The sequence below is a fragment of the Xenopus tropicalis genome, chromosome 1 (assembly GCF_000004195.4).
Source record: "Xenopus tropicalis strain Nigerian chromosome 1, UCB_Xtro_10.0, whole genome shotgun sequence".
In the NCBI taxonomy this organism is placed as follows: Eukaryota; Metazoa; Chordata; class Amphibia; order Anura; family Pipidae; genus Xenopus; species Xenopus tropicalis.
In genome coordinates, this window is record NC_030677.2 from 44422864 (window position 1) to 44432463 (window position 9600).

The following is a 9600-nucleotide window of genomic DNA, read 5'->3' on the forward strand; positions in this document are numbered from 1 at the left end:
TAGCTGCTACTAGTGGCTCCGTGTGTCTTCACCCTTATTTGTCTGGTAGGGAGCTGTTTGGGCCTCTGGGTACTAGATATGCCAGGGCCTATTTTAATCCCAGTCTGGGCCTGAAAAGCAACCTGAGCTACAGTTTACATTTCTAATCAAATTATTCTTCAGACCTCTAAAGAGGGGACCATTGCTAGTAACGCCTGTAGAGTCATTGTAGCCTTAAGACTTAAATCCCTCAGCTACAATATTAAGAGCTCCTGGACATGTTGATAGGTTGCTCTGAGGAACCATTTGGGGAGCACAGGCAGAGCTATAAATCTCTAGGACACAAACCAGTGACTCAGAAACGAATGTTCCTTGCCAAGCACAGCGCGCCATTGAAACTAGAGCAGCAAGAGGGTCGAGCCGCAGAGTCCTGGGCAAGTCATTTCTATTTTTAAGGGGCATTACATTTGTGACATTAGCAAGTGCACTTGATATATTCAAGGTCTTGTAGGAAAATGCTCTAATAACACCAATCGGTTTGCTAGAAGCCAAATTAAAAAGGATCTACGGGGGAAACTCTATTCTGTGAGCTAAACAAGCTGAATTTTTATCAAGCCGACCCATAAACATCCTAGCTTGGCAGCACTATTCTATTTCTATATATTATTATTATTATTATTATTATTATTATTATTATTAATCAGAACGCCTCCTAGTAACTGACAAATGAGCACCAACTTGCACCTTAGAAGAACAATTATGGCTGCTACTCAGTGAGTTAGTGTGGCCTAAGGTGTAACATACTACAGGTATGGGATCCCTTATCTGGAAACCCATTATCCTGAAAGCTCCGAATTATGGAAAGCCCATCTCCAATAGACTCCAGTTTAATCAAATACTTTTTTAAGAATTTTATAACCAATATCCTATTTCTCTGTAGTAATAAAACAGTACCTTGTAATTGATCCCAACTAAGATATAAATAATCCTTATTGGATACAAAACAATCCTATTTGGTTTAATTAATGTTTTATTGATTTTTTTTAGTAGACTTAAGGTATGGAGATCCAAATTATGGAAAAACCCCTTATCCGGAATACCCTTGGTCCCGAGCATTCTGGATAATGGGTCCTATACCTTTATTTATTTATTTATTTATACAGACAAAGACAAAAAAAAACCTCTGCACTAACCTATATCAAAGTATTTAGGACATTAAGATACTTTGTACACAAAGCTCCTATAAATGCTCTACCCTTAAAAGAAAACAGTTGTTTTATGCACTGCCTCCGTATGCAATGAAATATATAAGCTTTGTTTGGGTGCAGGAACCCATAGCAACCGATAAGATGTTTGCTAATAGATGGGTGACTAGTAAATGCTGCTGATTACCTTGATGTGGAACGGTGGCTTGGGAATTTTATGATCTTAACTTTGGGGCATCAGATTTTGTAAAATCTCATGCTGTTGCATGTAGTTGCAAGACAAGATTTTGTGGGTCAGATAAAGTCTGTTGGATTCTATTAATTTAAGAATCAGAACTACCCATATATAAGACCCAGTGCACGCGGATATACAAACACTAATGAACTAAGCGAGTATTAGGGCTCTGGCACACGGGGAGATAAGTCGCTGGTGGGATGGCACACTTGCGAGGCAACTGCGCAGCGTGTGCCATCCCACCGGCCGCCGGTGGGATGGTAGTTCGGGGATATTAGTCGCCCATGACAAGGAAGATTTGTCGCTGGCGACTAATCTCCCCATGTGCCAGAGCCCTTACAAGAGAAAGGTAAACATCCCTATAACGTGTGTGTATGTAAATAGGTTATGGAACTGTAAAACCAAAGGGAAGGTCTCCCTTTAACCACATTTAGTTCATGCCAGTTGATGCTTATATACCAGAGAAGGGAATACCATATTGATGTGCCAGCTGTTACTGTTTGTAGGGATGGCATTCTGAAGACAAGATCATCCTTAGTAACTGCTACTCAAGTGTAAAACAGGAAAATAAATAACAGAAGGAGCTACTGTCAGCTATAAAAGTTTTTTTTTTTCCTTCAGTGATACAGTACAGACTTGACTGGGGCATGTACATTGCTTTTGTGACCCACTGTAGTGCACACGCGGGGCACCCAGTAAGTACTGTGTCTATGGGTCTGCTGGTCTTAATGCATCTGAATGAAAGTAAGGGGTGTCCATGTTCCTCCAACCGCCTGCCTTTTATTATTATTATTATTATTATTAACATTTATTTATAAAGCGCCAACATATTCCACAGCGCTGTGCAATAAGTGAGTTTCATACATTGAACATACAGAGTAACATATAAAGCAATCAATAACCGATACAAGAGGTGAAGAGAGCCCTGCCCAAAAGAGCTTACACTCTACAAGGAGAAAGGGTTGAGACACAAGGTGTGGGAATGGGCATGACCAGAGTTGTGAGAGGTGTGGCACAGGGTATTGCTAAACTTGTTTAGGGTAAGCTTCTCTAAATAAATGCGTTTTTAGAGATCTCTTGAAGGCAGAGACATTGGGAGAAAGTCTGACAGATTGTGGGAGCGAACTCCAGAGAAGGGGGGCAGCCCTTGCAGAGTCTTGAATGCGAGCGTGTGAGGAGGGAATGAGAGAGGAGTTGAGGAGCAGGTCAGTAGAGGAGCGTAACAAGCGTGCCCTGTATGAATATAATGCTGGCAAATACAGGCAGAACTGTGTTCATAGGGGCACATTCAGGCAGCAAAAGTGCAAATAACGTGATGTTTTGTAGATTCTAGTGTTTCCAGCTCAACTCATCATAACTGGATACAGTCTACATTTGACAAAGCAGCCATATTGTTAGATGGAGTGTAGTATGTAGCATGCGTGTATGTAAAGTTTCTAAGCCCACCTTTGGGATTGTTTCCTGCCTGGACCCACATACAGAGGGATAATTAAATGATGGAGAATGTAAGTCGCACACATAGCAAACACTGTGGCTGGTTATATAGTACTGAGAGCAGTACTGAGACAACCACAAAAGAAACCAATTCAGAGCCAGTACTAGTACATATGATTGCACTTAATAAAGCCAGAATTAAAAACACATGTACTGTAACACAGATGACAATGCTATTGTTATTATTACTTTAGGAGTGGCATTTTTCAATGTTATTCCAGATGAGAGTACAGGGTCGGCCTTAGGACACACAGGAGACCAAGCATGGAGACCTCCCAGAGTGAGCACTGGCGGTTCTATCATTAGCCCCAGAGTTTGTGCTAGACGGACTGTACCACCTGTGCTCATGGAGGGGGCAGTGTGAAACAAGCACTGCCAGTAAATACTTTTTACAATCCGTATTATTTGGGAGATCCCACACTATTCTAACAATGGTTTATATTTAAAAAATAGAAGCAACAAATATGCAGAAAAAGATATTAAAGCACTGCCTTAGGGGTTACACATAAATAATTAATTTTCCTTGTATGTTGGCATTATGGACAAATATTGCAAGTGTTTATCTCAAATTAAGCTTATATCTTATATAAGTGGTGACCAGACTTTCCCTTTAATGCCTGGATCCTGTAGTGCTACACAGGGTCCCATACCATCCCTGACCTAGTGGTCTGCAAACTATGGTGCTGCCTCCTCTAGGGCCACCGCAATGGCTGCTGGGGGGAACCTTCAGTTTGGTGAACATCTTACTAAACTAGACTTTCCTGGAACTAGCACTGAATATCTCATACAGCAGTGCTTTCATTTTTAAAATCTGTAAGTTTGGCTAAACTTGCCATTTTTTCTTATTACAATGAAGAGACACAGCAATCAAACACATTAATTAAAGGGGAACTCCACCCAAACACAACTTTTTGAAAAGTAAACATAATTTAAAGCAACTTTAAAATATACATCAGTTAAAAATATGCAGCCTTTTCATGATTTTTAATGTAATAATAAGGTTTGGAACCGTTACCTAAGCCCCGCCCCCTGTTCTCCTGCTGATCTGGCTGACTACATTGAGACTCGAAAAAAATGTAACCGAAGTCGACTGCCCTCAGTCTGCCTTCAGCCTGTATCCTCCAAACCCCACAATTCCCTTAATGTCAATAAAGTCAGTAACATCCCAGTGGGTTATGTATGCTGCATGCTGTCTGTAAGCTGTAGAGACGTTGCTACTATTTGTAACATCAATGTTTTAGTTCCTCCTCCCGTGCCAGGATTTGAAATGATGCGAAAAGAAAAGAACTGTTTTGCAGCTGGATTTCAGCATATAAAAATGGTATTTATTTATACTTTTTGAAGTACAGACTATAATGATAGGTATATTAGTGGTCTCTGTGTTGCTTGGGGCTTTTTAGCAAATTTTGGTATGGAAGCTGGAGTTCCATTCTAAAGAAAAGCAAAGGGTACGTTACTGTAACTTTAAAAGGAACTAAAAGCTAAAGTGCCCCTGATACAATACTCTGGAACAATGTTTAGGTTTAGTACTCATTTAACAAATGAGATTGGTTCACTAAAGGAATACAAAATGTTTCAAGAAAATAAGCAACCCAAGGGGATGTAGGCAGGCTGCCTATGGAGAGAGAATGTTTCTATCTGCACTTACTGTAAGTAGCTGGTCTACTCCCCATAATAAGTTCAGCAAGTGATGATTCCCCTTAGCTCTCCTTTCCATCTACATGACTCACAAGCACAAATATATAGAAGTGAACCGACATCTGAAAGGCTATCTGTGGGATTAGCTCTTGAAACTGATATCTGTGTAATGGGGTCGCACTTCTCACGGTGACCTGATTCATGGAATACATTTTTTCAGACATTCTCAAGAAGGCACCAGGCTTTGGAGAGATTAGCAGTGAGCCATTGGTTGGTATCACAGCATTAAAATAAATGTATTTTACTATGATCTCTCTCTATAGCACCAGCTCCCCAAATCAAGAGCAAAAACACAGGAGTTCTCAGTGGTCTTACCGTTCACACGCTGAGGGTGTATTGGCTGCTCTTCTGCAACAGCAGCTCTCAAACTGTATCCACCAAGGCCTCACCTGCTTGTCATTGTCTTGTCAACACCCAGGCCTCCCTACTAGGAACCTTCTAGCCAAAATTCCATTTGCTATTGGATGTGTTGAAATAATTAGATTTTTTTTTGCCATTTTATATGAAGAAACCCCACAACAAAGTCTCACTTGGGAGCCAAATACAACAATGGAATAAACCAATCACAAAGAGGGAATATCTTCTACATTAAAACAGTTCATTATCCTTATGATTATAGCAAAGAACATAATAAGACAGAACATGAGAGGAATGAAAGAGAGGCAAAACAATTATGGGATGACCACCTGTGCGGTATGTTTATCTCAATATAAATATAAGGAGTTATTTTTAGCACTTTCTACATTAGCAAAGGGTAACCTTGGCATGTTTCCGAATTCTCTTTTAACCTAGAGAGTTCTATAACCTTTAGTGTCTGCTGCAAGATTCTGAGAGTTCTCATCATGATGAGTGCCTCATTCTGTAGGAGTCGAGCCACCGTAGGAGAAAGCTTAGAAGTGGAATTTTTAGGATCACAAAATGGTGCGGTCTGGAATAGTCTTGTGCTAGGTCTCCAAGTTAATTTTATGTTTTAGGGTCAAGTGCTGTTTAACATCAAGAAAAGTCCAAAATATGTACAGTAAGTTTCCTTCTTCTTCTTCGCCAATGCCGTGACAGAGGCAGTCATAAACAGAACCATGGAATGCAATGTTATGGCACTGCTGATGGGATCCATGTACAAGAAGCCGTTTATCTGAGCCTTGCAAGGTTTGCAAATATCCCTCATAGTTGGAGAAATAGCCTTGTGTAACTCAGAGGTTGGCCAGGAGAATCTCAGCATATCACTCTACTGGGCTGGGCAGCAACTGGCAATGGAATAACTGCTAATTAGCCACACAACACATTAATAATATATATGTGCTAAAGCAGAGCAGAGAACATTTTTAATAGGTAGAAAAGTATTTTGTAAAATGTTGTGATATGTGTAACAGTCAGAATATTAGTAAAATCTCATTATGATGAGGATGAAAGCATGAGCTAATCTTTATTTTAATGTGCATTTTTAGATTTGTTTTATATATTAAATTAGATGTTTTTATGAAGGTTCTGCACCAGTGGGGCAGTGGTGAGCCCCCCACAAAAAACTTCCGAGGGCTCAGAACGCACAGTCCCTCCTAATAGTGATGAGCGAATCTGCCCCATTTGTCTTCACTGAAACTACTGAAAAATTAGTGAAATGGAGAAAAATTGCGAAATGTGACTTTTCTTTTTATGTGACGTTATTGTAGTTACACCACTGTTTAGCACCCTTCTTATTAAATGTTTATTATCATCACCATAATTTATTTATATAGCACCAGCAAGTTGTGCAGCACTTCACAATATAAAGAACAGACAAGGGTTAAAAAAAATACCCATATTTGACTACAGGAGCTGTAATTACCTTGGGATGGGGTAATTATACCATCCTTATTTATTTATTTCTATCATTTGTTTGCTGATGATGATCCAAATCACATTCTATACTCACAAAACGTCCATAGAAACTTTGTATTATAGATGTCGTATCATATTAACTGACACTGTATGTTTCATAGCAAACCTTAATACTGTGGAATATCATAGAAGAAAAAGTACATATACCCCACCTCCTACTGCAAGATCCTGCAAACTGATATCATTGGCCATACTAGTTCAGGCCATACTAACTGCCATGGTAACCTTTCAACGCTATACCGCACCAGCCACAAAAGCTGTTGTCATTTATAGTTGAGCATATTCTTCTGGAACCCTATATCATAGCAGTAACAAAAGTAACAAAAAAATTGTGGCCTCACAGAGCAATAGTTTTTTGGCTGACCCCCATTGAAAGCTGAAAGGAGTCAGAAGAAGAAAGCTAATATTAAAAAAAAACTATAAGAAATAAATAATGAAGATCAACTAGAAAGGCTATTCTATAACACACTAAAGGTTCAATGCATGAAAATGTCTTTTATACTCTGTTTTGTTCTTACCCCTCATCTACTATTCAAGTATTTTCTTGAATGTCCTCTCTGATGTTCCTCTTCCAGCCTCTTGTGTAACCATTTAACATACATAGTAGGGATGCTTCTTGGAGAGCTTTTAAATAATTATAGGCAAGACTAGATAACATGGGCAATTACACTAGCAATACACTACAAGGCAACATACCTCAATGCAGTACAGCCCATGTCAGATTTATATCTGGGTCCCAGGAAGGCAGTCTATGCAAAGCGATAAGTTTAGAGTAGGCTAAAGCATTTGTTACTGTTAACTAGAGGAGGTTAGTTTATAATACAATGGATATGGTGTAGCTCTCTGGGTACAGCAAAATGAATGACTGCCAACTTTGTAAACTTGACAAAGCTGTGACCATGGATTTATACTGGAACTGGTCCTTTTTCATTTATTTCTTCATGGTCTGAACATTATGAATGAAGATCAACATGCAACAGGCGCTGCACTTTCTAGGGCTCTTACCCATGGCAGTTTGTTATTCACTTACAGATGCGTGCTGAGGTGGGCAATATATGACTTATGTAATCAGTTGGCTCTAGGGCCATAGAACGGATCACAATAGGGATACAGGCTGTCAGAGGGCCATAGAACGGATCACAATAGGGATACAGGCTGTCAGAGGGCCAAATGGTCGAATCACAACAATAGGGATACAGGCTGTCAGAGTGAGGACTGCATCAATACGCTGACATGGTTGTTGCTCCGATGAGATTTTTAAACCTGTCCATTCGACATGTGGCTGATTTTCAGCACAAGGAAGGTGACTGCAGCATAGAATCTGTTTGCGTTCTGATCTTGTTCCAGCCATTGGAACCAGGCCAGCATTAAGCTCTTTTTGCTTCACCAGCGCTAACTGCTGAATGGTTGCTGTGACCATGCACTGGCGCTCTTTAGTAACTATTGAAAAAAATAAGCTCTAAGTTTTCTACTTTTGCACAGTTCTACACAGTGAGTGGTAAAAACTAAAGTAATTATAGTTTAAAGTGTCTAACTCAAGCTAATAATTTTCACCTGGTACAGCCATTCCACTAGCTATCAGTTAGTATTTATTATTTAAATTGAAAAACCCATCACCCCAAGAACATACTTTATCAGTGTTTTTCAGTACATTATATGACACATATTATATGACCAATAACATTGACCCCACAGTATACTGTACATTTCTCCAATGTCCCGGCAATATAGTACCCATTCCCGACATTTATTAAATATAGAACCCTTGTCTTTATATGCAGTGATTTGCAGGGAACATTGGGGTCTGTACAGTAAAATACAGGCACAAGGACTGTGCATAGAGCTTTAGGGGTAATGTAGAACTGCACAAATCCTCACATATTGCTATAGCACAGGCCAATTACTCCCCCCATAGCACACTGCATAACTGCAATTCCCATGCAATGCACTGCCAGTACACTGCACACCCCCATTCCCCTGTAGTATACGGATATTCAGGTACAGTAGACAGATTGCTCCCTGCAACATATTTTATCACCTGTAAGTGACACAGTGCCACATTATACATCCCAAACCTAATGCAACTTCTGCTAATCTTCTATGTTATTGTGACCCCCAATGGTTTGTGTAGACATTTCTCTTTGCAGACCATGCAGAATTCAGCAGCACATGGGTTGCCTGGTTAAACTGATGGTGATTGCTCTATTCCCTTACGTACATACTACGCTGCACAGAGAGCAATGTCTACCTTTTCTTTCTCCAGCGCAATGCAGGAATTGTCAGCTCCCTCTCTCCTTTCATACAGGCCTGCCACAGATCCCAACTGGAGCCCTGCCAAATTAACTCTTCTGGAATGAGCCTGCTCAATTTCCATTTGCCTGACAGGGATTTAAATTCAAACCATATAAGGAATCAGGCTGCCAAACATGGGGGTGACGTATCACGCAAGCTATTAGAATGGAGCTTTGCCACTGATGACTGAATGAGCAGCCAGAGTACAAGGCTAAGTTACTTAAAGGATTTGGGGATGTAATCCTTGGCCTGTAGCAGAGCCACAGTTAATAAATATATAATTTCTTTCACAAATATATCATTAAGGATAATACCTTTTATTAAACAAATAAATTAGCACTCCCCTCAATTTACTCTATATTATTATCCTTTATTTATGCACTTTATTTAGTTACATTCCCAGAAGATCTAACCACTGAGCCACAGACCTAGGACTGCAGGGCAGCAATGCTAACCACTAAGCCACAGACCTAGGACTGCAGGGCAGCAATGCTAACCACTGAGCCACAGACCTAGGACTGCAGGGCAGCAATGCTAACCACTAAGCCACAGACCTAGGACTGCAGGGCAGCAATGCTAACCACTAAGCCACAGACCTAGGACTGCAGGGCAGCAATGCTAACCACTAAGCCACAGACCTAGGACTGCAGGGCAGCAATGCTAACCACTAAGCCACAGACCTAGGACTGCAGGGCAGCAATGCTAACCACTAAGCCACAGACCTAGGACTGCAGGGCAGCAATGCTAACCACTGAGCCACAGGCCTAGGACTGCAGGGCAGCAATGCTAACCACTGAGCCACAGACCTAGAACTGCAGGGCA